The following is an 8792-nucleotide window of genomic DNA, read 5'->3' as shown; positions in this document are numbered from 1 at the left end:
AGCCCTCATTGTTTTCCTGACCTCGGCCCTCGGCGGCGTCCGGCCGAGGAGGGTGTGGGGAGCGCCCCGGGCGGCCGTCGCCGAGGAGCTATGTGGTGGCTCGGTTCAAAAAGTACCGTCGCGCCCTCGCCTCCCGGTTGGCCCGGCCGGCCGGCCAGCTGTCGGGGGTGGTGGTAGGGGATTCCCGGCGGGCGACGCCTGTCGAGCAGGGGTGACTTTCGGGGCTGTGCCTACCCCCACCCCCGGAGGGGGTGCTCAGCTGCTTTGGGCACGGTTTTCTATTCTTTTTCCTGCGCTTTCGCTTTAGGACTCGCCGAGTCAGAAGTCAACTCCGCCCAGTGTCCCCCCGCCGGCATCCTGCAGTGTTCGTGCCTTTTTTACCCTCGCACCTTCGTGGTGCAATGACCATAGGGCGGTAAAAGTTGGCAGTGACTCGTCCAGGGTCACGCAGGTAGGACGGATGAGGCAAACTCAGGTCTTGAAAGCTTAAGAGGCCAGCAGCTGCCAGTCGCACCGCTTTGGGACCTGCTTGAATGGTTTGTGGTTTCTTTCGAATGCTTTCTATTGACCGCCCTGGACAGACCATCAGAGGGGAGAGTGTTGTCATAATGAAAGTGGTGTTTGGTAGAATTCTAGTTGTGTTGTGCCCCACGGCAGAGCATCTGACCCCGCTGGGCACCTCAGCAATGAAACTAGATCGCTCTTGTTTGGGGGCAGATCTAAGAGGAAGTTATAGAAGATATAGCCAGGCAATTTGTGCCATTTTTCCCCCTCCTATTTCACCGTCCAGTCTTAAACTGCTCGTTTTCTTACTTTACGGTTGATCGTTGTCAGTTTTGTTACGATTTTCTTTGCTTTAACGAAGCCATTGCCGTTTGTGAATTAGTTTTTCAACTAGAAAAAATCTTATTTCCTGTGTGCTTAATGACTGGAACCAATAGCGCACTATGCGGTTTATACCTTTGTCTTTTGTCCTAGAACTACTCATCAGTCGGCTTTATTTCCCCCAGGCACTCGGCTTCCAGACTTTTTGGGTTAGTTTAATGCCGTTGAAATACTTCTGAGTAAAATTTGGGTACCCTTTATATGATTCAGACAAAAATTTGAAAAAGTAATTTTGTAAAACTGTTTTTCTTCGCAAAAGACTTTGAAGAATTGTTATTTAAAAAAATAGTAAGATTCTTTCTGAATAAAAAGCCTATTTTTTTCATACTCAAATTTTCATATTAACATGTTTGTGGCAAAAAATATTTCCCCAAACAGTTTGTTTAAAATATTCCTTAATTTGGTCATATCTCCCCAGGGGAAATGACATGTTAGAATATTTGTAGATTTGAGCAAGAATAAGCTTAGCAGAATTTGAGTTAATAGTCAATTTTGTAGAGCTGTAAACCCTACAGTGTATCCACTGACAGGGTTCTCTTGAAGAGTATACCCATATCAAAGGATATGGCCATGACTTTGTGGTAAGCAGAGGATAACTTTAGTGACATTGAGAAGATGTGATTTGTATGAAACTGCTTTCTACCTCACTTTATCTTGTTAATTAGTATTTTTATTGTTGCTTTGGCTAAAGGCGGGAAGTAGCAGGTTTGTATCCCCCCTTTCCTAAGTTTTAGCAACATAGCAAAATAGGAAAGAACTGGTGTGTAAATTTGAGTTTGTCATAGATTAGGAGAGACAGTGAAACAGGATAAGTAAACAATTGTTAGGAAACTGCCATGAGTTCATAAGCCGGAAGGACCTTTTTAGAATTGTTTAAGGACATTAAGAATACCATTGAGTTATTTAAAAAGTCACTGTGGGCAGTACTCACAGGTTGGTTGTTAATATATAGGATGTGATATTGAAGACTCCTTGAAAAGTACTTGGGAAAGGTGGAAACATTTTATCTTTTTATTGGGCATTTTCTCAAAAAACATTTAATGCACCTTAAAAAAATAAGACTTTTATTTAAGCCTGAAAGTTTTTACAGCCCTACTGCCAAACCCACAGTGAGTTCTGCTGATGACAATTTGTAATCCAGAATAAAATCTGTCAAGTAATTTATTAGTGTAATTTAACTTGGGCTTTCACATTGATGCACTGCTTGATGTTAAATAATTATTCTTGTTTAAATAACTGTCATTTAAGAATGAGGGAGATAAATAGTTTTCTGAACAAAATGTAGTAATTAGTCAGATTGACAGTAGTTACATTCTGCCTTTATTAGAAAATTCCAAGTTCTGTGGCAGTAACTGCCAAAGCTGTGAACTAAGGTAATATACAAATATTGCTTTTTTACATGCTTGAGCATTTTACTTTTGATAATATTAAAATTTGATTTTAAATTTCAAAATGATTTGCCTCACATTTAGATCTACAATAATACAATAAAATGGCTTTGGTAGGAGATAAATATTAAAATTTAGCTTTATTTCTTTTGAGCATTTGTAAGTCCGTAGCATTTGGAAATTTTATTGACTGGTATCAGGAAAGAGTTCTTAGAGTAGAAACTTTCTGTGGCCTTAGACACTTGTCTGTAATGCTTAATTATTTTTAGAAATATAAAAGTGTAGGATTTTTCAAATATAAAAATAAAAATTGTTGGTATTTGCTGTAGCCATAGGACTTTGTTGTGCTTAATGAGTGACATCAAACCATTTGAACTCTGAGTGATTTCTTTTCCTAGTAGCTGCTGTATGATAAAGAATATGTGAGTTTGTAATTCCTAGAAGATATTTAAGCAAACATGTGTTTGCTGTTTATTTTGGTAAGCCTTTGATTAGCTGAGTTGCTTTGATTCAGGAAGATGGTATTTTGAGGATTTTATATTGTAAACATTCTTTGAACTGGAATTTCTGTTGAATATAAAAGAAAATCAAAGTCATTTAGGATTTTTTTAACACTTAAATCTATTTAAGTCATGAGAGTTTTAAAAATATTGAAGTCAAATATTTTTTCCTTCATGAAACTCTTATCAGACTTATCAATCTGAGAGTTTTATTGTTCAAAAAGTTGCAGTTTTACTCTGTTGGACAACCTCGCCTTTAATAGTTTAACTATTGAAATCTGGATTCTGGATTCAAGAAGTTTAACCTCTTTTTGAAGAAAGGAGAGTCACAGACGCTTAGAATTGGAAGCACTCTCAGAGGACTTCTAATGTAGCGTCTTACCGGGTACAGTAAATCCCCCTTGGGAATTTCCACATCAGGTGTTGCTCTCATTAGTTGAGGGCAGTGATGCTATTCCATGTGTCCTCAGGTCATTGAGCAGTCTGAGCTTGGTGAGAACCAGACTTAAGACGATTATATTTTTCAGCATCGACTGCTTTCAACCATGCTTTGTTGGATCTTCCCTCTTGCTACCTCATGACTCCATGGGCAAGTGGTAGTTTTTCTATCATTTACAGCTTTTAAAAGCTCCAGTCTAAACTATTTCAGTTTAGACCTTCAGTCTATGAAAGCCCCTCTTCTTTACCCCAGTATCTGGCCACATCATCCCCGAAGCACTTGCAGTGGGGAGGGGTTGTTACATGCTCCCTGGATACCTCTTTTCCCTCTTTGTCGGTCTATTTGGACAGGGACTAGTTAGAAGAAAAATGGGAAAAGGCAACTATTTCTCACCATCTTAATAAAGTTCTTTCTTGATTAACAATGGCAGGCTGTTAATGTTGACTGGTAGGCTTCCAAACTGGAAATTTTGGTGAGATCTTGCAGGGAAACTCCCCACTGCACAGTCCTTGGGTATGACATTTGCTGTGGGTAGACCTTTACTAACCTACACTCCGTCCTCCTTGTTCCTGTCCTCTCAGTCTGCCTGCTGACCGTATGAGTGTTTGGGGATGAGGTGGGTTTCGCTCTGCCATCCAGATTTTTTGATAACAGAAAGACAGCTCAAGTCCAGCTACCTTCTGTAATTTTCACTTAACTCACTGGAAGCTTATTTCCTCTTGATGTCAGATGTCAGCATTCAGGCTGCTTAAGTCTGCTCCCTTTCTGTGCACTGCCTGCCATTTCTCAACAATTCTCCTTGTCCCCCTGCTCATGTAGGCCCCGGGACAGTCACTCAGTTTCCCTCATAAGCCGACATCTAACTGGAGAATGGGGTGACGCTCTCTTCTCCTCGTGGGCACTTCTGATCTTGGTGAATGATTCTCTTGGGGCCCCCTTCTGCAGTTTGTGGGTAGACAGCATCTTCAATTCCCTGTGTTCTTCCTGAACACTGAAATACTTTTCATTTTTTCCCCTGTCTTCTGTCAACTGATTGTATGGAGTGGAATGATGGTAAGGCATCAGTTAGGGTACCACAGCCCTGGGTTGTGTGTGTGGGGGGGAGGGGGCGCGGTTGTTGGTGCCAGACTTCACGAATGTTTGATCCTTGATCTCTGTATATCTTTGGCTTTGTGTTTGTCAACAGTTTTGGGACAAGAGTACTTCCACTCAACTTCTAATCAGCAAATAGTACTGAAGTCCTGTGGGCCTCATGAAGTCTCACTATGCAGAATTTAATTTTTCTTTTCTTTCTTTCTTTCTAATTTTTGTTTTATTTTTATTTTTTACTCACTTCATGGTTCCTGACTGATGAAGTGTTTTTAACTGTGTGTGTCAATTTATGAGTGTTTGTATGCTCTAACTACTCCTAAGAGCACAAGTAAATCTGAAGGATAGACTTTGTTTTAATACAATTTTATCTGTTTCATCATCTAAGCAAATCAGTTAAATCTAAACAATTTCTCATCAGATGAGGAAAAAGGAGCTTTCTGTCTGGAAACTTAAATGTTAATATTTAATGCAGTAATTATGGATTCCTTAATATTTCATTCAGCAAATTGTTACTTAGTCCCTTCCATATTCCAGCCACTGTTTTAAGCACTGGAGAAACAATAGTAAATAGGAAAAAAAAAAATGTTGCTGTCATGAAGCCTACTTTCCAGTGTCGGGAAACAGACAAGAAATAGATAAATAAGTAAATGATATTGTTTGTTAGCATTAAATACTAAGAAGAGGAATGAAGCAGAGAAGGGAGATGGGAAGGGGCAGGACAATTTGGACCATTTTCAGTTTTCAATAGGATGTCAAGAAGGCTTCACTAAGAGAGTGATATTTGAGTGAAAAGGCTTTGAGTGGGGAGCTTGTCTAGTGTAGCAGGCATCCAGTGGCCAGATGTGTAGCTAATCAAGGGCGTTTGGGACAGGTTGAGTGGGGTAGGTGAAGCCTATGTATCTTTGTAAGAGCTTTGGTTTTTACTTTGAATGTGATGGGATTGAGTTAAAACAATGATTCTTAACCCTGGCCGAACATGGGAATTACTGGGGAAGCTATAAAAATGTATCGATGCTTAGATCCCATCTCCAGAGTTTCTGATTTAGTTGGTCTGGATGCCCTAGTTTAGGCATCAGGTAATTCTAATAAGCAGCTGAAGTTGCAGAGTTTTTTTGAGCAGAGTGACATTATACAGTATTGAAGAGCATGGGCTTTAGAGCCAGATTCCCCTGGTTTGGATCCTGGCTCTGCTACTTCTTAATCATGTGACCTTGGACAAGTTATTTTTAAAACCTTCTGTGCTTTGAAAGAGATCTTAGAGAAAGGAATTCCCTGGAGGTCCAGTGGTTAGGACTCCACACTTCCACTGTAGGGGACCTGGGTTCAATGGAACTAAGAGACTCATGGAACTAAGAGACTCATGGAACTCTGCTCAGTGTTACTTAGCAATCTGTTTGAGTTTGGGGGAGAATGAATACATCTATATGCATGGCTGAGATCCTTTGCTGATCACCTGAAACTGTCATATTGTTAGTCAGCTATACCCCAATACAAAATAAAAAGTTAAACAAAAAATCTTCTATTCTTTGGTTTTCTCATCTGTAAAATTGTTGTTATAAGGATTAAATGAAATGAATGTTTAATTGCAGATATTGAATAAACACTTGACTATGTGTTTTAATGAGATCACTGACAGCTTTATGGAGAATGGAGTGAAGTGGGAGGGGAGCCCTTGGAGTAATCCAGCTGAGAGGTAATGGTAGCTTGGGCCACAATGGCAGCAATGCATCTGGTGAGAAGTGGTGGGATTCTGGATGTATTTAGAAGATGGAACAAATAGGATTTGCTTATGGATTGGACATGGAACGAGAGAGGTCTTGATCCAGTGTGACTCCAGATTTTGCCTGAACAGCTGGAAGAAGTGAATGACTGTTTACTGAGATGGGAAGGACAGAGGGGAACAGATTGCCAAGGGGGTATATCTGCACCCAGTTTGTTAAGTGTGAGATGTCTCCACTATCTCCCGAAGTTTGCTCAAATTCATGTCCATGGGGTCAGTAATGCTTTCCAACCATCTCATCCTCTGCCACCCCCTTCTCCTTTTGTCTTCAGTCTTCCCCAGCATCGGCATCTTTTACACTGAGTCAGCTCTTTGCATCAGGTGGCCAAAGTATTGGAGCTTCAGGTTCAGCGTTAGTCCTTCTGGTGAATATTCAGAGTTGATTTCCTTTAGGATGGACTGGTTGGATCTCCTTGCAGTCCAAGGGACTCTCAAAAGTCTTCTCCAATACCACAGTTCAAAATCATCAATTCTTCAGTGGTCCGCTTTCTTTATGGTCCAACTCTCACGTCCATACATGACTACTGGGAAAACCATAGCTTTGACTATACAGACCTTTCTCAGCAAAGTGATGTTTCTGCTTTTTAATATGCTGTCTGGGTTTGTCACGCCAGTCCATTTTAGTTTGCTGATTCCTAAAATGTCAATGTTCACTCTTGGCGTCTCCTCTTTGACCACTTCCAATTTGCCTTGATCCATGAACCTAACATTCCAGGTTCCTACACAATATTGCTCTTTACAGCATCGGACTTTGCTTCTGTCACCAGTCACATCCATAACTGGGTGTTGTTTTTGCTTTGGCTCTGTCTCTTCATTCTTTCTGGGGTTATTTCTCCACTGATCTCCAGTAGCATAATGGGCACCTACCGACCTGGGGAGTTCATTTTTCAGTGTCCTATCTTTTTGCCTTTTCATGCTGTTCATGGGCTTCTCAAGGCAAGAATACTGAAGTGGTTTGCCATTCCCATCTTCAGTGGATCATGTTTTATCAGAACTCTGCACCATGACTCGTCTGTCTTGGGTGGCCCTACACAGCATGGCTCATAGTTAATCACTGAGTTAGACAAGGCTGTGGTCCATATGATCAGATTGGTTAGTATTCTATGATTGTGGTTTTCAGTCTGTCTGCCCTCTGATGGAGAAGGATAAGAGGCTTATGGAAGCTTCCTGATGGGAGAGAATGACTGAGGGGGAAACTGGGTCTTGTTCTGATGGGCGGGAATCATTTTAGGAATCAGCAAACTAAAATGGACTAGAATGGGTGAATTTAACTCACGTGACCATTATATCTAATCTACTACTGTGGGCAAGAATCCCTTAGAAGAAATGGAGTAGCCATCATGGTCAACAAAAGAGTCCAAAATGTAGTATTTGGATGCAATGTCAAAAACGACAGAATGATCTCTGTTCATTTCCAAGGCAAACCGTTCAATATTACGGTAATCCAAGTCTATGCCCTGACCAGTAACGCTGAAGAAGCTGAAGTTGAACAGTTCTATGAAGACCTCCAAGACCTTCTAGAACTAACACCCCCCAAAAGGTGTCCTTTTCATTATAGGGGACCGAAATGCAAAAGTAGGAAGTCAAGATAACACCTGGAGTAATAGGCAAATTTGGCCTTGAAATACAGAATGAAGCAGGACAAAGACTAATAGAGTTTTGCGAAGAGGATGCACTGGTCATAGCAACAACAGAGAAGACTTCCAACAACAGTCTTCCAACAACAGAGAAGACTCTACACATGGACATCACCAGGGAGTCAATACCAAAATCAGATTGATTATATTCTTTGCAGCCAAATATGGAGAAGCTATATATAGTCAGCAAAAACAAGACCGGGAGCTGACTGTGGCTCAGATCATGAACTCCTTATGGGCAAATTCAGACTTAAATTGAAGAAAATAGGGAAAACCACTAGACCCTTCAGATATGACCTAAATCAAATCCCTTACAATTATACAGTGGAAGTGACAAATAGATTCAAGGGTCTAGATCTGATAGAGTGCTGAAGAATGATGGATGGAGGTTCATGACATTGTACAGGAGACAGGTATCAAGACTGCCCCAAGAAAAAGAAATGCAAAAAGGCAAAATGGCTGTCTGAGGAGACCTTACAAATAGCTGTGAAAAGAAGAGAAGCAAAAGCAAAGGAGAAAAGGAAAGATACACCCATTTGAATGCAGAGTTCCAAAGACTAGTGAGGAGAGATAAGAAAGCCTTCCTCAGTGATCAGTGCAAAGAAATAGAGGAAAACAATAGAATGGGAAAGAATAGAGATCTCTTCAAGAAAATTAGAGATACCAAGGGAACATTTCATGCAAAGATGGGCACAATAAAGGACAGAAATGGTATGGACCTAACAGAAGCAGAAGATACGAAGAAGAGGTGGCAAGACTACATAGAAGAGCTATACAAAAGAGATCTTCACAACCCAGATCATCACGATGGTGTGATCACTCACCTAGAGCCAGACATCCTGGAATGTGAAGTCAAGTGGGCCTTAGGAAGCGTCACTAAGAACAAAGCTAGTGGAGGTGATGGAATTCCAGTTGAGCTATTTCAAATCCTAAAAGATGATGCTGTGAAAGTGCTGCACCTAATATGCCAGCAAATTTGGAAAACTCAGCAGTGGCCACAGGACTGGAAAAGGTCAGTTTTCATTCCAATCCCAAAGAAAGGCAGTGCCAAAGAATGCTCAAACTACTGCA

The 8792-nt window shown here is 40.9% G+C and overlaps 1 protein-coding gene across 4 annotated transcripts in view; it reads left to right on the top strand.

Moving 5' to 3' along the window:
- The first annotated feature begins 50 nt into the window (after window positions 1-50).
- The window catches only part of PLEKHA1 (pleckstrin homology domain containing, family A (phosphoinositide binding specific) member 1), a 54688-nt gene continuing 45946 nt past the window's right edge, over window positions 51-8792 (top strand). For 2 of the 4 annotated variants that reach the window (XM_010859217.1, XM_010859219.1), the window contains exon 1: window positions 54-536. The gene's annotated coding sequence lies outside the window, so the exon portion shown is untranslated. Of the gene's footprint in view, window positions 537-8792 lie in introns of all 4 variants that reach the window. The other 2 variants (XM_010859218.1, XM_010859220.1) reach the window with 2 other exon arrangements.

Source organism: Bison bison, unplaced genomic scaffold, assembly GCF_000754665.1.
Source record: "Bison bison bison isolate TAMUID 2011002044 unplaced genomic scaffold, Bison_UMD1.0 scf7180017864456, whole genome shotgun sequence".
NCBI lineage: Eukaryota > Metazoa > Chordata > Mammalia > Artiodactyla > Bovidae > Bison > Bison bison.
This window is presented reverse-complemented; position numbering and strand designations above follow the sequence as displayed.